Source organism: Rattus norvegicus (assembly GCF_036323735.1).
Source record: "Rattus norvegicus strain BN/NHsdMcwi chromosome Y unlocalized genomic scaffold, GRCr8 chrY_unlocalized_2, whole genome shotgun sequence".
NCBI lineage: Eukaryota > Metazoa > Chordata > Mammalia > Rodentia > Muridae > Rattus > Rattus norvegicus.
In genome coordinates this window covers 206,153-231,500 of record NW_026947378.1, presented here as the reverse complement: position 1 = coordinate 231,500, position 25,348 = coordinate 206,153, and the positions used below count along the sequence as shown (strand labels likewise).

Genomic DNA, 25,348 nt, shown 5'->3' with positions numbered 1-25,348 from the left:
ACACTCTTCTGGGTGTTCAGCTCTTGTCCCACAGACTTTCCAAAGGATTTCAAATGTTCACTCCCTATCTTACAGGTCCTCAGTCTTTCCAGTTCTCCTCCAAATTTTGTTTGAGAAGACGCCTCTGGTTAAGGGGAGGTACAACAGGCCCAATCAGAATAAAAAGGGCTGGAAATCTTCTTCTCTTAAAGGTAATCTCAGTGATTTCTCATATTCCACAAGTGGAATAAGTCCTGCCCCTTCTCCAGAAGAGACTTTAATACCTTTTCCAGCTGCCAAAGCAGGGCAGAGAGCTCTGTCCATTCACAAAGACAGTCAAAGATGTGCCCTATCTCCACCAACGTGCTTATGAAATCTGCTTCGGATAAAATGAGTTTGAAACCTGATTCTGCTGACAAAGCGGATTGCAGAACTACCCTATTAAGCCAAGAGGACATTCAAAGTCCTCCACTATTAAAAATGCGCTTAAATCATCACTTATGATCCAAGGCGTACAAAATACAGTTACAAATACCCAAGTGAACCTCATAACACACATACCAGCCCAAGAAGAGACAAAATTTTCTGCATGTACACCATTAGATCAAGGACCATTGACAGTTTCAGAAGGGGCTCTTGAGAGTTCCACACCCACGCAAGATGTGGTAGAAATTTCTGAATCCACCGATGGAACTCCTGTGCCTTCTGCACATAAAAAATATGTTCTAGCAGCCTCACCATATCCCCCACTACTTCAAATGTCCCTATATAATAGAGAATTATTCAAATATCCTCTACCACTGAAGGGACCCTCCTGACATCCCATTAGGCCCCAAAAAGCCAAGTTTATCAAAACACACTGTCAATGAGCCATGCAGACTCCATATTTATACAATGTGCAGAGAAGATAAAATATCCCCTACCTCCTCAGGGGACTCTAAGTCGTTCTGTCCTGAAAGCAGAGGCTCCAAAATTTTCCACATATACATCAGAGATGCTAGAACTTCCCAAAACTGAGCAGTATTCTCTGAGTATTACTCTATCTCATAAAGAGACTGTGGGACAAGAAACTTCTACAAAAGGAGGTCTACCCATAGCCACATCTTTAGAAATGTCTTGTGGATGTGGCACATATACAAAAGATATTCTAGGACAGATTCCATCTGTAGAGAAGGTTATGGACCCAAACATATGTGAACCATGAAATGCGAACACCAGAGTCTGTAGCATCCTCCACAACTGAGGAAAGGGATTCCTTGTATTCCATTAGTGTAAAAGAATGAATACGACCTCCACAAATTCCACAGTAGGCTATAGGAACTTCCTTATCTCCTCAAAATAAGCCATCTTCCCCAACTACAGAAGATGCTACACACTCTTCCAAATATTCAGAAAGGATTGCCATTCCTTCTTTATACCCATAAGCAGACCCAGAACATCTGCCAAATACCTCAAAAGCTCTGGATTTTACCTAATCTTCTGAAGGGGCTTTGGAGCCTGTTTTACCTCTCAAGCAGGCTAGGGAACCTGACACTTCTATAGGAAAGTCAGTTTCCACTTCTCCAGCAGAAGAAATTTCTCTTGGAACTTCCACAGTTACAAAACAATATCTAGAATATGTCTATGATGCTCAGGGAGAGGTCACATTTTCAGAGGTAGCTCTAATACATACTCTCCATTCTGATATCACAGTAAGGATTCTACACGTATACACGGTACATTAAGACCTTCCTCATCTGAGAAGGATGTCTTAGGATCTACTGCATCTGAACAGCATGTTTTAGAACTATCCCCATATACCTAAGTAGATTTATTTAACATGTCCACTCTGGGGATAAAGAGGCGACATTCTCCCTCTACCAAAGTGGACCACAGACATCCAGTTTCTATAAAAAAAAAGGTTAAGATTTGATCCTTCTGATGTAGTCTTGAGAAATTTCCTCTAAAGAAGATAGTTTCAAACATCCCCCTTCTGCCAAAAGGGATCTTGTGCCATCTTCTGCAGCCAAAGAGACAGCAAAAGCTACATTTTCTCCTCAGGTGAGTCCTAACATTCTCCATCTGTCCAAAGGGCCATGGAATTTCCAAAAAATATGAAGGAATTGTGCAAAGATGCCATTCCTTGAAAGGACTTGCTGGACATTCCATATTGTCCCAAGATGCTCAAGTAACTCCTCCTTCTACAAAAAAGGCATGTTCACCGTCTACCCTAGGGTTTCAGAGAATTTCTTCACTCCTCTCTAGGGCTCCAGAAAGTGTTCTCCATGCTCAAAGTGGTTTGTCATTGTGCAAATTAGACTTCAAACATATAAAACGCTTTTTTTTATATTACCAAAGGTCTGAGGGAAAGTCCACATCGAAAAAAAATCATTTAGACCTTTTGCCATTAGTTCAAGTATATCAGAAAAATTCCATGTCTTTTAAAGCACCTAAAAATCTATCTTGCTCTAGCACTCATCCTAGGAAACAATTACCTTTAGTCATACAATCCCTAGGATCATTGAAATACAAAAAGGGGTGTCTAGAAACTTTACCATCTGCCAAAAGGTCTTTAGGATGTTCACCAACTTCTCCAAGAGCTCGGTTAACCCATAGAAGAACAAAAGAACTAAAGCCATCTGCTCAGGGTGTTTTCCAAAAACCACTTATTTCTTCTTTACTTTTATACCAAGACAAGAGGCCAGCTTCCTCATCCCCATCTCTGATCCCTTCTTCCTATTTGTTCTCTCTCCCAAATCGCTCTTTACTCTGAATTAGATGCCAATTACTAAACCATAGACATATGGAAGGAGGTAGTTGCTGTCAAAACAAAACTTGTGATATCACAGAAGAAGCTACGGCTCTCCAGGACACAATAGAATTTTCAAGGAGGGCCTAATGATGATGGAACTGCCATAGCCTACCTGCTCAACAGCTTCCTTGCATTGACCAGATTTGGTTGTGCACTTTCCAGTAGTGTCTCCTGTGATACAGTAGAAACATTTACATGCTACATCTCTCTAAAGCTAGAGCCTTCTCTCTGCTTTATTAGTGATTACATGCTCTGAATGAAGAAAGTTAGTCAGGGGCTTGTCATGGGTAGAAAAGATCTAGGAACACAGAAGGAAAGATATTCTTCTGGAGATTAATTTTATTCTCCGGTCAAATCCTGTGACATAAAGTTCAATTCCCTGGGTTTTCCCTGTTTCGCTGGTGCCAGTATTTTCCCTACAGAACTTTAATTGAGTGAATATTGTTTTATATTTTCTGATTGTAAATTCATTGACAGGGGACATTATATATGTTCCTGCATGTGTACTCAAAATTTCATTTTTCAAATTCCATTTTTTGCAATGAATTTGGTATCAAACTTGGCTCAGCTATAGAGTGAATATAAGAGTGGAAATATTGTGTACCTACTTCTAATGATCAACTCCCAAATCCATATTTTATCCATTAATTACAAGACATCAGTAAAGCAAAGGACAACATGGAGTAAAGAATGTGGTTCTGAAGTTCTATTAGATATCAGTCCTCTAATATCTACCTTCTTGTGTTCCCAGGGATAGGCTTGAGGGTTTTGGATGTTTTACCATGATTCTTTCTTCAGGCCACACATCAGTTTCTGAGTGATGGGCAGTGATAGAAATGGCTTGTGGCCAATGAAACCTCAAATTCAATAGGTTATAAAAAACAGGAGGGAGTCTATTTGCAATTGTCACTTGTGGATCCTATAGTCTTCACCTTGTTATGCAGAATCCATCCAAATATTAAACCAAAATTCCTAGTTGTAGGATCCACCAAAAGTATATATATATATATATATATATATATATATATATATATATATATGTTTATATGTATATATGTATATATGTATATATGTATATATGTATATATATGTATATATGTGTGTGTATGTATTCATATATATATGTATGTATTCATATATATATATATATATATATATATATATATATATATATATCAGGCACAAAAACTAGATAAGATTGATGAAGATAAAATTGCATTCTGCCAATAAATGGTTTTAGATCTTTCATGAGAGACACAGCTAGAGCATGTCAAATACAGAAGTGATTGCTCGTGGCAAACCAGAGAACTGAATACAGACCCCTTGTTTGTAGATGTTGAGAAAGGATTACAAGAGCTGAATGGGCTTTCAACCCCCAAAAGTACAACAAGTTCAATTAACCAGAGCTCTCTGGTATTAAATCAATATTCCATGACTGTTTATGTACAGACCTGTGGCTCCAACTGCATATGTGGCAGAGTATGGCGATGTTGATCATCAATGGAAGGAGAAGCCCTTGGTTCTCCCTAGTTCAAGGGAATGTCAAAGCACAGTAAAGGTTATAGATAAGGATAAGGGGATCAGTTAGGAATATTAAGGACAGGAAACTGGGAAAGGAAATAACATTTGAAATGTAAATATAAAAATATCCAATTAAAAAAGGTATATAAGGGGCTGGGGATTTAGCTCAGTGGTAGAGCGCTTACCTAGGAAGCGCAAGGCCCTGGGTTCGGTCCCCAGCTCCGAAAAAAAGAACCAAAAAAAAAAAAAAAAAAGGTATAAAATTTGCTAAAAAAAAAAGGAAAAAAAAACAAAAGATAATTAGCAGCTAATCAGACCTATTGAGTCAGTAATCCAAAGGGTTCCTGTCAGGGATTTATAGTCAGAATAATACTAGTGGAAAGATTGAGATGATGAAGATCAAATTTGGAGCACTTCTCTCTCCCAAATACCAGTATCAGACACTTACTGCTCTATAAGTATCCAAATAATTGAGGAGTATACTCTGAGCTGAGGAAAGTATACTTATTTTTCACTTCTTTTTTAGGACCATTTTCTTCTGGGCAATAAGAACAAAAATCCATGAGCTCTAAGGAAAAGAACAGTGTCCTTCCAAACACCTGGCTTTTGGGGGAAAGAAATTAATGATATAAACTCTCTGACTTCCAGGAACCATTAGAAGCAGGGAAGTCCAGATTCTTCTGAGAGGCTCCCAGCTCCTGATCCCATGTGTGGAAGGATCCGATCAATTCTATCTCTTCAACTTACATATTCCACTCCTACCAAGGCTTCAGTGAGATTTCTCAGGGATGATGTATTTCTTCCTTCTTTTATACCAAGACAGAAGACCAGCTTCGTTCTCCCCATCTCTGATTTCTTCATCGTCTTTGTTCTCCCACCCTAATGACTGTTTCCCCTGAATTTGAGGCCAATTAGTAAAACCTATAGGTACTGAAGTAATATCTGAGAGGCATTTGCAGTCAGGACAACACTTATTACATCACAGAAGAAGCTAGTGCTCTCAAGGATACAAGAGATTTTTCAGGGAGAGCCTAATGATATTGTCACTGAGAACTGCCATGGCCTGACTCTAAACAGCTTTCCTTACATTAACCAGTTTTGAGGGTGCCAATTTAGGTATGTCTCCTGTGACACAGTGGAAACTTTCGTTCTCCATCTCTCTAAAGCTAGTGACTTCTGAATGGAGAAAATGAGTCAGGGGCTTGGCATGGATAGAAATTATTTAGGAACTTGGAGTGGAGGAGATTCTTCTGGATAATATTTTTATTCCCAGGTCAATTCCTGTGACATACAGTTCAATTTTCTAGGTTTTCTTAATTTTATAAAGGCCAGTACTTTACCTACACAACTTTCGTTGAATGAATATTGTATTTCACTTTCCTATTGTACATTCCTTCATAGGGGACATTATAAATATTCCTGAATATGTACTCAAAAATTCTGTTTTCAAATTCCATTCTCTGCTATGATTTTGGAAACAAAGTGGGCCCATCTATAGACTGAGAATAACAGTGTAAATATGGTGTACCTACTTCAATTATAAATTCCCAAATCCTTATGTTATTCAAAAATTACCTACATCAATAAAGCAAAGGACCACATGGAGTATACAATTCGTTTCTCTATTAACATTTGATATCTGTACTACACTATCTACTTCCTGTGTTCCCATGGCCAGACATGAAGGTTTTAGATGTGTTGCCATGATTCTTCCTTAATGTCATATATAAGAAACAGGAGCATGGGCAGGGGGAAGAAAGACTTGAGGAACAGTGAAACCTCAACTCAATACCTTCATAAGTACAGGAGGGAGTCTCTTTGATATACTCATTTGCAAACTCTACATTCTTGACCTAGTTGTGCAGAATCCATGTAATCATTCCACCTAACCTAATAGGTGTAGGAAGCACCTAATATATATATATATATATATATATATATATATATATATATATATATATATATATATATATATATATATATATTCAACCACCAAAACTGGATAACATTGATGAAGCTAAGAAATGCATTCTGCCAGGAAACAGATATAGATATTTCCTGAGAGACAAAGCTAGAGCATGTCAAATACAAAAGTGAATGTCAATGGCAAACCAGTAAACTGGAAATGGAGTTCCAGTTGGTAGATTCTGAGAAAGGATAATAAGAGCTGAAAAGGGTTTCAACCCATAAGAACAAAAATGCCAGTGAACCAGATCTTTCTGGTACGAGACCAATATTCAAAGGTGGAAAATGGAAAGACCTAAGGCTCCAACTGCATTTGTAGTAGAGGATGGCCTTGTTGGGCACCAAAGGAAGGTTAAGCCCTTGGTCCTCCCTTGGTTTGACTTGCATTTAAAGGGAATGTGAAGGGACAGTAATGGGATGGTTTATAGAAGAAGTGGAGAGGGACCTGTTAGGGATCTTACGGGAGGAAATTCTAAAAGGAAACAGTATTTTAAATATAAATATATAAATGTACATTTTAAAAAAAGAAATAAAATTTGTAAAAAATAAAAGATATAAGAAATAAAAGAAGAGAAAACTACCAGCTAATTACAGCTATTGACTCAGAAATCTAATGAGTCACTATCAGGTAATGACAGTCATAGAAATAATAGTTGAAGGACTGAGATGATGATGTTTCAAATAGAAGCTCTTCTCTATCCCAGATATCAGGGTCAGGCACAAACTGCACTATAGGAATCTAAAGCATGGAGGAGTTTACACAGAGCTAGGGTTACAAAACTTGTCCTTCCCGTGTTCTTTAAGTCCCTTTTCTTCTTGTCAAAAAGAATAATGGCCATGCACTCTCAGGAAAACAACTGTGCCCTTTCCATCCCTTGGCTTTTGGAATAAAGAAATGAATGATATAAACTCTCTGACTTCCAGGAACCATAAGAACAGGTAAGTCCAGATGATTTTGAGAGGCTCCCATGTCCTCATTCCCATATGTGGAAAGCTGAGATGAAGGCTGTCTCTTCAGGAAACCCACTAAACACCTACCCCGGACTCACTGAGCTCTCAAATGGACCAGGTAATTCTTCCTTTTTGATACCAAAACAGAAGGGAAGCTTTCTTTGCACATCTCTGATTTCTTCATCCTCTTTGTTCTCCCTTCAAAAATGTCTGTTTATTCTGAATTAAAGGCCAATTAGTAAGCTCTAGGGGTACTGAAGAAATATCTGAGAGGCAGATGCTATCAGGACAACACTTGTGACCTCACAAAAGGAGCTAGGGCTCTCTAGGTTACAAGAGATTTTTCAGAGAGGACCTAATGATAATGTCTCTTAGAACGCCCATGGCCTACATGCTGAACAGCTTTTCTTACATTGACCAGTTTCAAGAGTGCCTTTTCCAGGAGAGTCTCTTGTGTCACAGTGGAAACATTTACGTACTCCATCTCTCTATAAAGTTAGATACTTCGCTTTTCTTCATTAGTGGTTAAATGCTCTGAATGGTGAAAGTTAGTCTGGGGCACGTCACGGGTAGAAAAGATTTAGGAAGATGGAGTGGAGGTGATTCTTCTAGATAATATTTATACTCCCAGGATTATTCCTGTGACATACAGTTCAATTTTCTAGGTTTTCTCTGTTTCGCAACGGGCAGTATTTTCCCTATAGACCTTTAATTTATTGAATATTGTATTACAAATGTGATCATATTCTAGTTTTCTTCTCTTGCTTAGTGATGAAAAAAGTGATACCCAGTACTGTATTAGAACAAACATTATATAGTACACCTAAAGAAAACAAATTGCTCCCAAGGTCAACGTAACTTCATAAGTAAGCAATTTGAATTCACAGAGAAATGTTAAAGTATTGTATTATTTATCCTTAAAAGGATACTTGTAAGAATCTTTTAGAAACAGAAATCTAAACATCTGTATAAAAATGTTATACCTGCTTTAAATGATCAGAATGCACATCTGTGATTGGCAAACCTTATTAAATCCTATCAGGAAGCTGAGGGTAAAACTGGTTCAGAAAGCAGTCATCAACAGTCCAGCATTTGTGACAGTCACACCATTAGCCTGTGCCGCCATTGTTCTTGATCCCTGACCTTAAAAGATCCCAGCCTTTCCGAACTACAAATTGTTCCATACATTGTTTTTTATATCAGAGTCAGTAGGGAAAAGATCTTAGCCAGCTTCACAAACAATTTTATTTTTCCAAATGCTTTTAATGGGTTGTGGTCCTCGCTAATCATTCTACATTTCCTCGGGCAATGATAGAAGCAATGATCTACCCCAGAGGCATTTGCTAAAAGACCTGTATCACTCTTATTGCAAATGCCAATGGCACTGCCCTCTGAGTGGTAGAAAGCTCCATGAGGATTTTCATGCACTTCTTAGATTAAGAGAGAATGAGTGCAATAACTGAGCACCACTCTGCCTGAAATCCTCGTGGGGTTCATGACTCACCAAGGTCCAACGAGACTGTGCTGAAGAGTGGGCCATACCCCAGGATTTCTAAAGCTCTGTGCCATTCCTCCTTCACAGGCCTTGGCAATACTCCATTTCAGAACCAAATTTGAACTATGCTTTTACCCTAGATATAATTTCAAATACTATACTAATTAGGGAGAGTGTGCAGCCTTACATTGTCCTTGACTTTAAAGGAATTGCTTTACATTTCTTTCCATTTAGGTTGATGCTGGGTACCGGCCTGCTGTCCATTGCCTCTATTATGTTTCTGCATAGGACTCGTATCCCTGATTGCTCTCACCCTTTTAACATGAAGGTGGGTTGGAATATTTTTGCAAGCTTTTTAAATATCTAATGAGATTATCATGTGATTTTTCTCTTTCAGTTTCATTATATAGTGAATTATATTGATTGATTTTCAGAAATTGAAACATCTCTGCCTCCCGCTAGAAATTAATAATTACACAGCATAACCTACAGAAAGGATCTCACATTCACATGCATACTCCAATAGCTCCACAAAAAAAACAAAAAACAAAAAAATACAAACAAAAAAAATCATGCACCCTACTGAACAGATGTAATACTCACATACATACTCAAACATCCTAATCGAAAACACAAAAACCAAAAAAACATGCAAGCAAAAAAAAAAAAAAAAAAAAAAAAAAAAACCCTGCTCCCGCAACATCTCATTAATACCTTTAAGCATTAATGTCCTCTACTCAAGAGTAAAAGGACACAGGCTAACACAATGGATGTAAAATCAGGATCTATCCGTCTGTTACACTCAAGAAACACAATCCAGCAACCAAGATAGACACAACCTCAGACCAAGGGGTTGGAAAAGATTTCCAACCTAATGGACACAAGAAACAAGATGGTGTAGCCATTCTAACATCCAGCAAATCAGACTTTCTACCAAAAGTAATCAAAAGAGACGGGGAAGGATACTTCATATGCATCAGAGGAAAAATCCACCAAAATGACATCTCAATTCTGGATGTCTATAGGCCAAAGACAAAAAGCAGAAATATTGGTGAGAGAAATATTGCTAAAGCGTAAATATCACATCGAACCTCACACATTAATAGTGGGTGACATCAATGTCCCATCTCACCAAAGGCAGGCCATTGAGACAGAAATTAAAAAAATAAATAAATAAATGATTTAACAAACACGGGGTTCAATAAAATTGACCTCACTGATATCTACAGAATAGTTCACACAAACACAAAAGTACACACTCTCTTTTCAGTACCTCATGGAACCTTATCCTAAAATGAACATGTTCTCCCACTCTAAAGAAGCCACAATGGATACAGAAATACTGCACTAACCATTGGATCTTCTCAGATCACCATGGATTAAAACTGGACTTCAACAATAAGAAAAAGTTTATAAACTCATTGAAATTCAATAGCTGGCAACTTAAGATCCACCAGTTCAGGGAAGAGATGAAAAACAAAAAGTGCTCCTAGAATTTAATGAAAATGAAGGCACAACTTCTCCAAACTTACCTGCATATGCAGCACAGGGTGCTTTTATAAAGAAACCGGAGAGACCCCACACTAGCAACTTCCCAGCACACCCTAGATATCTAAAAAAGAAAGAAGCAAATACATATTAAAGGAGGAGACAGCAAGAAATGATCAGACTCAGGGTGAGAGTGATCCATCAGAAACAAAGAGAATACAAAGATCAAAAAAAAAAACAAAAAAACAAAACAAAAACAAAAACAAAAAAAAACAAAAAAAAAAACAAAAAACAAGAGCTGGTTCCTTGGGAACATCAATCCGACAGACAAATCCTCAGACAGATAATGTAATAGGAGGAGAGAGCATCCAAATAACAAATTCAGAAATGAACAGGGAGCCGTATCAATGTACAATGATGAAAGTCACATAATCATTAGTTCTCACTTTAAAGTGGATGATTTTGTAGACTGATTGCACTGACCACAGGTAAATTTAGGTAAGATAAACTCTGTAAATAGCTCTACAACACCTAATAAGACACAAACAGTAATTAAGTTTCCCTACTGAAAGAGCCCAAGGGCCAGATTGTTTGAGTGCAGACTCCTACCAGGTTTTCAAAGAATTCTCAACCTACACCAAAAAAACAGAAACAGGAGGAAAACGCCAAAATGATTCCATGACACCAGTTTCGCCCTGACACATAAATCACAAACGACACAACAAAGAAAGAATTTCAGAAGAATTTCCCTTACCAACATTGGTGGAAAAAATACTAGGTAAAATGCTCAAAAATAAAATCCAAGGGCATATCAAAACCGCCATTCAGTGTCATCATGTAGGCTACCTCCTGAGGCTGCAGGAGTGGATCAATCTATGAAAACCCATCAAAGTGATCCACTATATAAGCAAACTGAACTGAAAAATAAAAATATTCTGCCCTCAGCATTTCACATTAACGTGCGAGCTCCACCTGGAGTTAACTTTGTGGATGTTGCATACCATGCAGTATATGTATATATACACATATATATGTATATTGTATATAAATACATATATATACATATTTATACACATATATAAAATATTATTATAATAAATTAATATATTAAAGTGATATGTACAATCATTATAATAATATAATTAATAATATACTATATTAACATATTAAAGAATATTATTATTAAAATAAATAATATAGTCATATTTTATTAATACATTATATTATTATATATTTATATCATAATAAAATATAATTGATACTAATATATTATGTTAGTATATTAAATTATTATATAGTAATAAACTATACCTCTCTTACCCTCTTCTGACTCTCTACCTAACCACACCCTCAGTACTCCAGTATCAACTTTCCCCTCTGGCTCACTGTCATAGGCTTTAACATTTAAAGAACAGTTAAAAGGGACAGAAGGTTCATATGCGATCTCCTTATTCCATGAAAGAGGACTAGTCAGGGGCAACCTCCTTTGAGGAAGCAGATAAATATCAGGATACAAATAACATTTGCTGGGGGAAGATCAAATTCAAATAATGATTTTGCATATCTATCCAGTGTATTCTGAGAAAATGGGGAATATTCTTCCTAAAGACCCAGCTATACTTCTCCTGGCCTTATATCTGAAAAAACCTCTGCCATACCGCAAGGACATGTGCTCCATAACGTTCTAACTGCTTTCTTCATAATGAGCAGAAAATAGAAATAACCCAGAAGCCCCTCAACCAAAGAATGGCTACAGAAAATGTGGTTCATTTACACTATGGAATACTACACAGTTATGAAAAATAAGGACATTGTGAAGATGCGGTGGAGTAGATGGAATGAGAAAGTATTGTTCTGAATGAGGTAACTGAGTCCCAAAATAACATGTACATACTCACTTAAAAGAGGGTATTAGCCATAAAGTACAGAATTCAAACACTAAGATCTAAGGAACCAAAGAGGCTAAACAAGAAGAAAGACCCAAGAAAAATTATTGAATTTCACTCAGAAGGAGGAATAAAATAATGAGAGGAGGCAGATGGAAGGAAAGGAATGGGTGGCTGAGGGGATGGGACGGGAAATGGGGTTTGAGAATCATTTCTTGAGAGAGACGAGCAAGAGGGACAGAGGGCCAAGAGAATAAAGAGAAATCAGTGACTGTCCAGGGTGGGTGCTATCTCTAAGATTTGCCTGCAATCTGGGATTGGTGAGGCTACCCTAGCGTGTATGAGGGTGACTTTAGTTGAGACTCGGAGCAGTGGGGATACAAATACTGAAATGGTCACTTTCCATAGCCACAGAGGACCAAAAGTGGAAGGATAAGGACACAAAGCCACCCCCAAAATTTTGACACAGAAATTGCCCTCTCTATAAAAGACACAGGTACAGAGATGGAAGAGAAATGAGGGAATGGACAAAGGATAAGTAGCCGGATGTGAGACTTATCCTACGGGCAAACCTCAAACACTGACATGTTTGCAGACGGGAGGATAGCATTATTGTTCTCTGCAAGGCTCCACCGAGCAGCCGACTGACACAGAAGCAGAGGTGCACGGCCAAAGATCGGATAGAGCTCAGAGAGTCTAACCAAAGAGCTGAGGAAAGGACTGAAAGAGGCAGAGGAGCACAGTGGTCTTCACGAGGGTTCACTAAACCCGTCGCCTGTCTTTGGATCCTGTTCTCCTACTCGAGCTTCGTTTTCAGGACCTGGTGGGAGATGATGAATCTAACCCTGCAAAGACTTGATGTGCCAGGGGAGAGGGTGCACCCAGAAGGGCACTCCACTCTCTCAGAGAAGATGGGGAGAGGATAGAAAGAGGGACTGTAAATGGTGGGAGCCTGGAGGAGTGTGGTGACAGTGCAGCATTCAGACTGTTACCTGGTGAATATATACAACCATTCTTGCAAGGGGCAAAGGCATGACATCACGGGGATGGTGGCGTGACATCATGGGTGTGGCTCATGACATCGTGTAGGTGGGGCATGACATCATGGGAGTTAGGCATATCCTCATGGGGATTGGGTCATGCTATCATGAAGCTTCATGGAAAATAGTTGAAACTAGAAAAAAAAAACAAAAACAAAAACAAAAACAAAAAAACAAAACAAAACAAAAAAAAAAAAAACAGCCCGAGAGCGAGCTGAGACCTAGAGACACAAACATGGCGCGTGTTTACCTATGGATGGTATCAGGTGTGAGGCAAATCATATTCTATCTACAATCCACAAATGGAGAGAGGACAAAGGAAAGGAGAAGGCCGGTGAGAGGGAAAGCATCAACCTCTCTGAAAGGAAAACTGTAACAGATTCTGTGATTGAAGTTCGGACGACTGAGACAGGAGCTGAAGGTTGGTGGGGAAGATGGAGGAATAGCGCTGTGCAGAGAGAACCGGCCAGAATTAGGGGACATATGGGTTAATGCAGAAACTCAATGGATGCACTTGTTAGTTCATGGCGTCTAGAGAACAACCTCCCGAGTATTTAATCTGATAGAGAACGCAGAGTCCGAACCTTCAATCTTTTGAAATCAAGCAAGTGGAACCTCAGGTTTTGGGATGGGGCACATTCAGTGGAGTCGGTTTCTGAGGAGGTCAAATGGAGATCCCTGAATAACAGACCGATGCTGGGACAGAGATTATAAAAGCTCAAGCAAATGAGCCCTTCTGGTACCTTAAGCCTCCATCTATGTAAATCCACCCGAAAACCCCTTCCCGCTCTTCAAGGTTTGTGTAGCCCTTGTTCAACCTGAGTAAAATATATGCACACAGCGCGTCCCTGAATACCTTCTAACAGAGTTGTGACACTGAATACCTTGGAGCAACCCCCAACTCACTTGCAGGCAGACCAAGATTCTGTTGACCGAATAGTTCCAGAGGCCACTTCATCCTTTTGCACCTGGACACTCTAAGAAGCATACATCAGAGATGTGTGTGTGTGTGTGTGTGTGTGTCTATTTGTCTGTGTGTGTGTCTGTGTATCTGTGTGTCTGTCTGTGTATCTATGTGTCTGTCTGTGTGTCTGTGTGTGTGTATTTTTATGTGTGTGAGTGTTTGTGTGTGTTTGCATCTGTGTGTGTCTATCTCTGTGTATGTGTGTGTATGTGTGTTTATGTGTGTGTATGTGTGTTCCTGTGTTGTGTCTCTGTGTGTGCATTTTTATGCGTGTGAGTGTTTGTATGTGTGTATGTCTCTGTGTGTGTATGTGTGTTTATGTGTGTGTATGTGTGTTTATGTGTGTGTATGTGTGTGTATCTGTGTGTGTGTATCTGTCTGTTTGTCTGTCTGTGTCTCTCTTGGTGTGTCTGTGTGTATGTGTGTGTGTCTGTGTGTCTGTGTGTGTGTGGATATGTGTGTTTATGTGTGTGTGTGTGTGTATGTGTGTGTGTGTGTGTGTGTGTGTGTGTTAGTCATGCACAAGCTAACCATCCTCACACAGACTGTCTGGTTTGCTTTTCTTTTTGGAAAGTTGGCAAATCTTTCTCCTGTCCTAAGAAAAGACCACCCTGATTCTCAAATCTCTCTGTGAAGTCATGACAGGTTGAGTGATTTTCAAGTATGAGGAGTCTGTCCTAGTGAAAATAGCTTTCATGGGTAAAATAACCCTTGAAAAACATGTCTCAATATTTACTTTACTTAGTCTGTGATCCCTTGAGGGGATTATTCTATTATTATTATTATTATTATTATTATTATTATTATTAAAATAATCATCATTATATTATTATCATTATCATTATTATTATTATTATTACTATTCCAGGATTATTACATTATTTTATTGTCTGTGCTGTTACCAGTGTGCTAATGTTCACTGATGGCAGGAAGATTATTTTCCATGTGTGTCCCATTCGACGGCCATGTTTTAGTTCTTGAAACTGAAAGTTTCATTTACATGTTCCCAAGAGCAAATACATGCAAGTACAGAAAGTTCCTTGGTCTTCTACATGAGAGTGACACCCTCACATAGTCTTCTGATCTATTTGAGGAACAGAATTTAGATAGGCAATGAGAAGGTTGGTGACCAAAGACCCAAGTTATGGAGAAATAAGACAGTTTTCACAATATTACAGGTTTTGGGGGTTGGTAGACATTACATAACCATTTTTTCATTCATAGCAGGAAGAGTCAAAATTATTAAAATATTGTAGGCAGAAAATTTTAACAACATATTAATGCTGGCTAATTTAAATTCCTGTATTTTTTTCTCTGGAACATTATATATTCTCTTTCAGGTTCTTCTTGAAATTATTTGAAGATATGAAAACCGGTATGTGTTTATCTGTACACATTCATAGAGCATGGCCGTCACTCTAGTGAAGGACAGACTGCACGACTGTCAAGAGACAGACTGACTTTCTTGCCAAAGGAATAAATCTTCATGTTCACGGAGGCAGTTTCGATCTTAGGTGCAGATGTTTAAAATCCCCTGAATGCTTCCTACAGCTACTGTTTCCAATATGTGGTTATAACCTCGGATGTGGTTTGTTCTTTGAATTTTTTTTTAAAAACTACAAGAAAGTTTCGATTGCATATACTATTTGGAGATGTTGTCTTTTATCTTTTCTATCGATGTACTCTGGGTTGTAGACCGTTAGGCATTTTATGATCTATCTCTCACAGCAGGGGCTGCCGATGAGTTGAGTCTTCATCAGGAATAAAGGAAAGAAGACAGGTAAGGTAATAGAGAACTCCCTGATGTATTTATCCCCTGTGAATCTGAGATGGCTGTTGTCATCAAACCATATATATAAACTTTAACTTTACAACAAAGTACACTCACATGAGTTTAAACCTTTGTACTTTTCATTGTGTAAATATTTGCAATAGAGTTTTCAAAGTAATAAAGTTGTGTGATGTGTGTAACACTTTTAATAGATTCTCTTGTATAACTTAAAAGAATATATAAATGGTTTTCCTTCATGTTGAATATAATGTAGACAGTGTCTCTTCTAACAATATATGTTGTAATTTTGGCCTCTATAAAATTAAATATGTTCATGTCTTGCCTAAACTTCCACCACAAGTACTTATGGAATACTTCCTATACTTGCTTAGTGTTTTTTCCTAAATATTGACTTTAAAATGCATTCAGCAGAATAGATATTGAGGCGGATGGAGGGAGGGAGGAAACTGAATAGAAGGGGAGGTAGAGAAGGGAGTATGTTGGAGGAATTAAGTATTGTGAGTTTGGAAGAATTAGGTATAGTGATTGCAGGGAAAAGGGAATGGAAATCACAAGTGTGGGGTGCACATCTCTAGAAATTGCCAGAGAATGGTAAAAGGCGAATCCCCAGGGTGTCTATTGGGGTGACTCTAGCAATAGAGATACAGAACCTTAATTTGCCATTTCTGTAGCCAGGCATGACTCCCAATGATGTGACACAGAAGAAAACACACCCACAAAACGTTCAAACCAAAATGAACACAGCCTACAAGATCTTCTGAGACAAATATAGATACAACAGACATGGAAGGAACGTCCAACCAATGGTTAGCATAGATTGAGAACTACCTCGTGGTCAAGCACCGATCCCTGACACTATTAAAGATACTCTATCGTGATTGTAGACAGATTCCTAGCATAACTGTCCTTTGAGTGACTCCACCCAACAGCTGAGAGAAACAAGTGTAAAGATTCATGACCAAACACTAGCTGGAGCTTGGGAAATCTTAAAAAAAAAACAAAGAAAAACAGGTGAAGAATTGAGGCCCAGATGATATGAGGGACTCCACAGGAAGAACAATAGAGTCAACTCACAGTGATTCTTGTGATCTGCCAAAGACTGAACTACCAATCAGAGAGTGAAAGTGGACAGAACCTGAGCCCCCAGGACATAGGTAGCAAATGTGTAGCTTTGTCTTTTTACAGGTGCCATCGAAAATGAGTGTTGCCATCCCATGAAGACGGAGCACCGATTTTTGGATGTAAAGTGAGTAAGTAAATAAATGAATTTTAAAGAAACAGATATCCCATCAACAGACAATATGTTTTGGGAAATTCCAATTCTAGTTGTTAGGTATCCGCATGAAGACAAAGACTGTGGAGTGCCTATGTCCTTAGAGGCCATAATCCTTTTCATTCTATTCTTCCATCAGAATCCCCAAGCTCCAACTGTGGTTTGACTAATGGGTTTTTGCATCTGACTGAGTGAGCAGATTTGTAAAGTCTCTGAGACTAGACTCCTGTCTGCAAGCATAGCAGAGTGTCATTAATAGTGTCAAGGATCGGTGCTGATCCATGGGGGACTTCTCAATCTGTACTAACCATTGGATGACCATTCCTCACTCTCTGCTCTATGCATGGACCCTGCATTTCCTGTGGTCAGAATACATTTGGGTCAAAAGTTAGTGTCTCTATCACTCCATTTTGGTTGCTCTCTGGCTACAGGAGGAGGGCTCTTCAGGTGGATATCACTGAGGCTGTGAGTCTCAAGTAAGGAAAAACCCATTGATTCATGGGCAACATTCTTACCCCAGGTCTAGGCCTCTTTCTGTATATGACCTCAACCTCCCCACCCCTATCCATCTAGACTGATGTGTCTGGACTCAGTGGCAGAGGATGTGACTAGCATCACAGAGACTGGACATGCATCATGAAAGAATAACCCTGTGGGGTCTGAAACTCCTTAGAGGAGAAAGGGCTGGGAGATAGATTGTGAGAAGTGTGAACTAGAGGGGGCCAGAGTGCAGTATGTAAAGTGCATAAATAAACAAATAACTATATAAATAACTAGGTCTACTTGAAGGAAGGATGCAGTTGTGTGTGTGTGTGTGTGAATGTGTTGTCTGTGTGAGAATATATATATATATATATATATATATATATATATATATATATATATATATGAAGGTAAGAAGCAATTCTGTGAATTTAATATTAAATTATCACATTTGAGACAACAGTGGACTATGCAGAAGACAGGCAGCTTAGGCACTATATTTACAAAAAAAATGGCGTTTGCTGAATATGAAGAAATGATTCGGTGATTAATAGCACTATCTGTACTTGCAGAGGACCCAGGGCCAATCCCCAGCTCCCATGTTACAGCTTACAGGTGGCTGTAATTTCAGCATCACGGAATCTCACATGCTCTTCAACCTCCTGGGCAGAAGGCATGCATATGTCTCACATGTAGACAAGCAGGTAATACACTTACATAAGTACAACAAAAAGTACTAAGCTGTTCCTTGTTGAAATCATTTGATTTACGTGAATATTCAAAGTGATAATCACAGTCAAATAAAAATTGTATTGATCCATAATAATCAAAGCCAGAAAAAGTTAGCAATCACCTGAGTCACTTTAAATCTATTTATTTAAAAAATTGTAATAAAAATTTGCAGTAATAAAATTTAAATTTTATTAATATACATATAATATACCTTAGTATACTCATACATAGCTGAAAAATTATACTTTCCACATATTTGTTTAACTTTTATAAAGGTTGCAGTTTGTGGTTAGTTTTTGTTGGATATTGTAGGTGTTTATTTTCAAGTATTAGCTCATAGAGTGTCTACACTCATGCAGAATATATTACAGGAACTGAGGTCCTCTTCTGTTGAATCCAGGAATGCTGCTATCTGTTTTTCTTGTTGTCTGATCATTTTTCTCTATGTATATATGAACAAGGATATTCATGTTCTGGATTTCTTCCAGTTTTGTCAAGCTGATACCTGATAGCTGATAGCTGATAACTGGAGAATATATAATTTTTGAAGATCATTTTAGGAACTATTTCTGATATCTGCACTATCAATGTTGTAGACTTTCTAATACATGTTCAAATGAATGGCTATTCAGGGAGTAAACATGCCTTAGTTACTGTTGTTTTGTCTTTTTAAAAGAAGAAATGTGAAAGGGATGGGGGTTGAGGTAAGGGACTCTGAGGGGGAAAATAGGAAGGAGGGCAGCATTTGAGACATAAAGAAATTAATAAAATGAATAAATACAAAAAATAAGCAGAAGTCAAAATATACAGAAAAATATCAGATTTAATTGATAGGAAACAATACTCTTTTGTATCGTACCCCACTCCTGAATTTTATATTACATAATCCATCTAATAACTAATTCTCAAAAATTAGATAATTGAAAAAAAACATATTACAAGTACCACAGTTGGTTGACCAAATCATAAAAGCAATGTTTGTACTACTGTACACTCTCTATATTCTATGCCCATATCCAATCCAGAAATCCATTGACATTCAATTATTACATACTGTACGTTATTCTATTCTGTGATAATTCATTACTATTTTTATCTTCTATGACCAGACCTTTGAAGAGAAATAATTACTTTGGTAGAATGTCTCTGATTTTGGATTTGCCTAGCGTTTTTTTCTTTTTTAGGTTGAGATTGTATGTACTTGATGCAGATACCAAAAATTGTTTCCTGCTTTTTTTGTCTCAGTTCAGCACTAGGTGGACACCTGGCATCTTAATATCGCCCCATTAGGGAGCAATGAAATTATTTTAAATTATTTTCCTTTGATAGTTAAAAATATTTTAATGTATTTTTCTATTGGATTTCCTTTTAAAGTAATAGAAGTTTTAGAAGAATTACTTAAATACTATGAAAAGACTGTGTGTCTCTTCAAAATTTTAGGCTTTGTTTTCAGTTTCTCGGTCATTTTTTTTGCAAAACTTTGGCCTTAATGGTCCTTCCTACCTCTAAGTAGACTCAAAACAAGACTTCTGAGGAAAATATAATCAATGTCTTAATGTTTGGGTGACTCATGACTCAAACTATACTCTAGTTTTAGTATCACTGTAATTTATATTTTAAAATCTTCCATATTGTCTGCACACCAAAATGGAATTCTATTTTTCTTTCATTATACACATAAAGACCCAAGATTCTAATTTTATTTTATTGGGGAATAACAACCAGTATCTAATTTTCTAACACTAGCTGACCTTTTATATTAGTCTTCTGTCACTTGTAAACTCACTTATTTTCCTTTATAATGTGTGCATGCATGCAGATGTGTTTGTGTGTGTGTGTGTGTGTGTGTGTGTGTGTGTGTGTGTGTTTGTGTTTATCTGAAACTATGATGTTGATTTTGAGAATCACCTGGCTGAAATTCTTTTCCAACATCCTGTTAGAAATCATAAAAGGGAAGAATGATTACTCCTGTTCCAAAATCATAGGCGCTGGGTGCCCAAATCTGACATGTGGACTGACCAAATGGTACACAAAGCAGAGTCTAACAATTCACTCCCCTGAGAACTACTTAGGAGTTCCAGTCCAGTGAAATGAATTTACATGTACTGAGGAATATGGAATTGTAGCAAAATGAGCTGAGATCACTTGGAAGTATTTCTTGGAAGATCTCCAAATAGTTAAGAAAGGATACAGAGAACTTTCAAGGACCCTGAGACATTAGCATGTGGTTTAAACTCTGCCCAGATCAAAATATTTAAGTACTGGACTAATCTACTAAACTTGTTTAATAGTAATCGTACTTTACCACTGTTTGCAATTAAGAATGGTGGTGAATGTAGAGAACACTCTAAAACAAAGTTATGTTTCTAAAAGTTTGTTTCAAGACAGCCAGAAAGAGCACAGTGGTTTTGTTTTCTTTCTTTCACAGACTATGCACCTTTTTGAAAAAGCACTTTGTGATCCTCAATTACCTATTTGTTATCACAACTTTCTTCAGACCCAGAGTTTTTCTCAATGCAGCCTTGACTTCTTGTTTATTTAGGCTTTAGATGATGGTGTTCAGCATGAATGTCACTGCTGTATAGACCAAGAGATTATCAACTCCTGATGGGTGATTAGATTTGGGCCTCAAGTAGTTTTGTCCCAAACCTACAGGGCATCCCATTCTCCATGAAATAATTGCCAAATGGACACACAGACCGCGACTCATTTGGGTTGCATAGTGAAGCTGGGCCATACGCTGGGCAAAGGCATGGGTGCCAATATGCATCACTCAGTTATACCAAAAAGTGTGAAGAAAAACATCTGTGTGGTACATCCCTCCTGAGAGAGTCGTAAGTACAAGGCTCTCCACACCTTAGGTGTGACAAAGCCCATGTAACCAATTTCCAGGATACATAAGTTCACCAGAAAGAAGTACATTGGGGTGTGTAGAGATGGACTGGTGAAGATAGCTAAGGCAATGAGAGAAGAATGTGGGTGAACAGAAGGAAGCATTCTCCAGGGACCTCAGAGAACTTGGCATTTGCAAAGCATTTGACAGTCAAGCCCTTCTCCTGCCACAAAGAGCAATTGACATAATTGACACTCATCTCCAGAAACACAGAACAGTAAGCAATTTTTAGGATTATTGTAGATGAGAGATATTAATTTTTTAGTATTTTAAAGCCTCAGTTACTTCAGAGTCAAAGTCAGTCTGCAGTTACAAAAATCAAAGCTTAGAAAAGATTTTTTTCTCACATAATTTCATATCTTATACTTTCTTAACACCAGGGAATTTTTCAAAGTGTGCTAAGCATTGAGCCAAGTGTCCAAATATTTACAAAAGAATTTGGAAACATGTAGTCCTGGACTAATGATGCTCAGGCGGAAGATTTATCTTCGGTTTAAGTTCAGTTTTACAGGCTGTATAAGCTATCATTCAAATGAAGGAAAAGAAAACCTTGAGTGTATCTCGATTTTTACACATTCTTATCATTAACTAGTTATCAATGTTATACAGAAAAACTGATCCACCCACTCATCTCTATGCTTTCCTGATGCCACAGGTATAGTCTCTCCAACCACCCTGTGTGTGTGTGTGTGTGTGTGTGTGTGTGTGTGTGTGTGTGTGTTTGTGTGTGTGTGTGTGTGTGTGTTGGGCCCAGATTTTACTCTGTTTGCCATTATGAATATTCAAACCCACATAATAAAGTTATCATTTCCTCAAGACTCATCATTTTTGAAGATGAATTAAAATCAAATAATCATTGGATAAATAAATAATTACTGGTTTACATACATAAATTTAAAGGCAGTGAACATCTAGATGTCTGCACAATAATGATGTGGACAGAAACAAATCTTAAGAAGTGTAAAATGAGCCATGAAAGAGAAGAAGGATCAACCAAACAACACCATAATTCTTCATGATGCATCGTTCAATATGGCACCTGTTATCTGTAACTTAATAGTTCCAGTCTCTTTTTTTTTTTTTTTTGGTTCTTTTTTTTGGAGCTGGGGACCAAACCCAGGGCCTTGTGCTTCCTAGGCAAGCGCTCTACCACTGAGCTAAATCCCCAACCCCTCCAGTCTCTTTATAGAACATGTTTTCTTAGAGAGAGTATGATTGCGTAGGCTCTAAATTACTGTTTTCTTAATATTGTTCATGATATTCTATCAATCAGACTATTGATTTAAATTTAAAAAAAGAGAAAAAAGAGGTGGTGTCTTGATATGTATTCCAGGCTAACCTGAAATTCCTAGTTCCTCTCCCTCGGTCTCTTAAATGTGGGTATTGTAAGAGCAAGACATGGTGCCTTGCTTGATAGAAATTTCTTCCTATTCTTTCATCTCAACATCTTAAAATTCTACCAAATTGCCTGTATTTCTGTACACATAGTATCTATGCAGTTCATTCCTCTTTGCTCACTTTTGCATCAGGCAGCTGCTGTATTCTTGCTTGGTTACTTACATGGAAAACTGTTCAGTTCCAGCACAGCCTTGTCTGTTTTCAGATAACATCCTTCTCTTCTGTCTACAGTTAAACTCTGTATTTCACACTGTAACTGATAAAGTAGTTGTTAGCACTGTGGTGGTGACTACATTTCACCTTGTTCAAATTGTAGCCTTATATGGATATTGAATATGGTCTGCAAAGTTCTTATCATTATTTTTACCATACTTACCAATCCGTGAGCTCTCATGTAATGAGAATTTCAAGTGTTTAGCTTATTTTGGCTCCTTAGAGATTCTGTCGGTCCCATCCCATTATATCTTCTGAAGTTCAATCTCATGTCTCTCAAGCATTGAAGATGTGTCAAACTCATTTTTCTCCCAGTTGATATCTTTTCTCTTCAAATGACATAACCTTACCTGTTTTTTTGGGGTGTGTATGTCTTTGCTGAAGTTTGGCTTTTCTTGCCAAAAAATACTTTCTCCTTACAAGGGTAGAATAGGAGATACCACCTGCCTATTAGCTTCTCTCTCTATTCACTTGATATAATGGGATTTCAGAGATTTGTGAGTAGATCAGTCACATGGTTGATCCACAAATCAAACGTGAGTTTCAGTATATCCAAATTATATATACACATGTTACCTATGTTTACAAATACCATATAAGACACACACACACACACACACACACACACACACATACACATGCACATGCACTCACATGTATGCCACATACACATGTGTGCCTATATATTCATGCAAAACACAGACACAGAGAAACAAAATGGAGAAAGAGCACATGGAGATTGTACATGAATTAAAATGTTAGTATAAACAAAAATGCAGGGTAACAGTATTTGTTTACATCCCATTTCACCATTAGATCACTTAAAGAAGCGACTAAGAAAAAATATATTCCCCATTGGATTGCTTCTATGTGAAATAAGTTAATTTCCCAAATCACTTAAGTTGATCTGGAGTTGAATGCTTGTCAGCTACATGAGTCAAGAGCATGTGTGCATGTCTACCAACACACATTTCAGATTTAAATTTGTGTACACTCTGTTTTGGGGAACTTCTCATCATCATACATAATTTTCGTTTCTATTCAATAATTCATCACTAGATTAATTTTCTATTGGGGATAATGAAAAAGATAGCTCCTCAAACATCAACAACAAAAGAGCAAAACAATACGTACTTTCTCATGGGGGCAGGAGACATAATCACGTATACTAGCTTATTAGATCTATTACATTAGATCTGCACCCATTCATGCAAAAGTTATAAAAATCTAAGTGTAGAGAACATGAGACAGACTTAAAGCTCTGACAATTATTAAGCAGTAGGTTTGTTGTACATAGTTGACCTCTCAGTGGACTTTGCTCTTGTAGAAAAATTACTGGAATGCAGAGGATTCTATTGTGATGGATTTCACACTTATTTTGATGTATTGTAAATATGTCTCAATTTTCAATTAAAACAAACAAATTAACAAAAACAAATAAACAACCTTCCCACAGCTAACACAGAAAATGAATACTTTTATAATTTGAAATATTTTTAAAGAAACTTCCTTTTCTTTTTTTCTGTGTGTATAATAGGGCAACATATTTATTGTTCAGAGGCATAAAGTACAGACTACTGAGAAGCTAAGATGAAATAGTTATAAACCTGTCACATTATCAAAATATTCCATTTGCATAGCAGCATGGAAAGGTCGGTATACATTGTGACCCATTTTTTTCAATTATTTTTATTTATTTAATACTTAATAATAATTCTTTGGTTTCCGGGCAAACATCCCCCTCCCCCCTCCCCTTCCTTATGGGTGTTCCCTTACCAACCCTCCCCCCATTGCCACACTCCCCCAAACAGTCTAGTTCACAGCGGGTTCAGTCTTAGCAGGACCCAGGGCTTCCCCTTCCACTGGTGCTCTTACTAGGATATTCATTGCTACCTAAGAGGTCAGAGTCCAGGGTCAGTGCATGTATAGTCTTTAGGTAGTGGCTTAGTCCCTGGAAGCTCTGGTTGCTTGGCATTGTTGTACATATGGGGTCTCGAGCCCCTTCAAGCTCTTCCAGTTCTTTCTCTGATTCCTTCAACGGGGGTCCTATTCTCAGTTCAGTGGTTTGCTGCAGGCATTCACCTGTATTTGCTGTATTCTGGCTGTGTCTCTCAGGAGCGATGTACATCAGGCTCCTGTCGGTCTGCACTTCTTTGCTTAATCCATCTTGTCTAATTGGGTGTCTGTATATGTATGGGACACATGTGGGGCAGGCTCTTAATGGGAGTTCCTTCAGTATCTGTTTTAATCTTTGCCTCTCCCTTCCCTGCCAATGGTATTCTTGTTCCCCTTTTAGAGAAGAAGTGAAGCATTCACATTTTGATCATCTGTCTTGAGTTTCATTTGTTCTAGGCATCTAGGGTAATTCAAGCATTTGGGCTAATAGCCACTTATCAGTGACTGCATACCATGTATGTCTTTCTGTGATTGGGTTAGCTCACTCAGGATGATATTTTCCAGTTCCAACCATTTGCCTACGAATTT

At 37.8% G+C, this 25,348-nt stretch overlaps 1 long non-coding RNA gene across 2 annotated transcripts in view; it reads right to left on the bottom strand.

Annotated features, from left to right (window-relative positions):
- LOC134484619 (uncharacterized) overlaps positions 1-7,496 on the bottom strand; it is a 39,714-nt gene extending 32,218 nt beyond the window's left edge. The window contains exon 1 of one of the 2 annotated variants that reach the window (XR_010062134.1): positions 7,295-7,496. This is a non-coding gene — a long non-coding RNA (uncharacterized LOC134484619). Of the gene's footprint in view, positions 1-5,038; positions 5,832-7,294 lie in introns of those variants that run through there. The other variant, XR_010062135.1, reaches the window with a different exon arrangement.
- Positions 7,497-25,348: the final 17,852 nt, after the last annotated feature.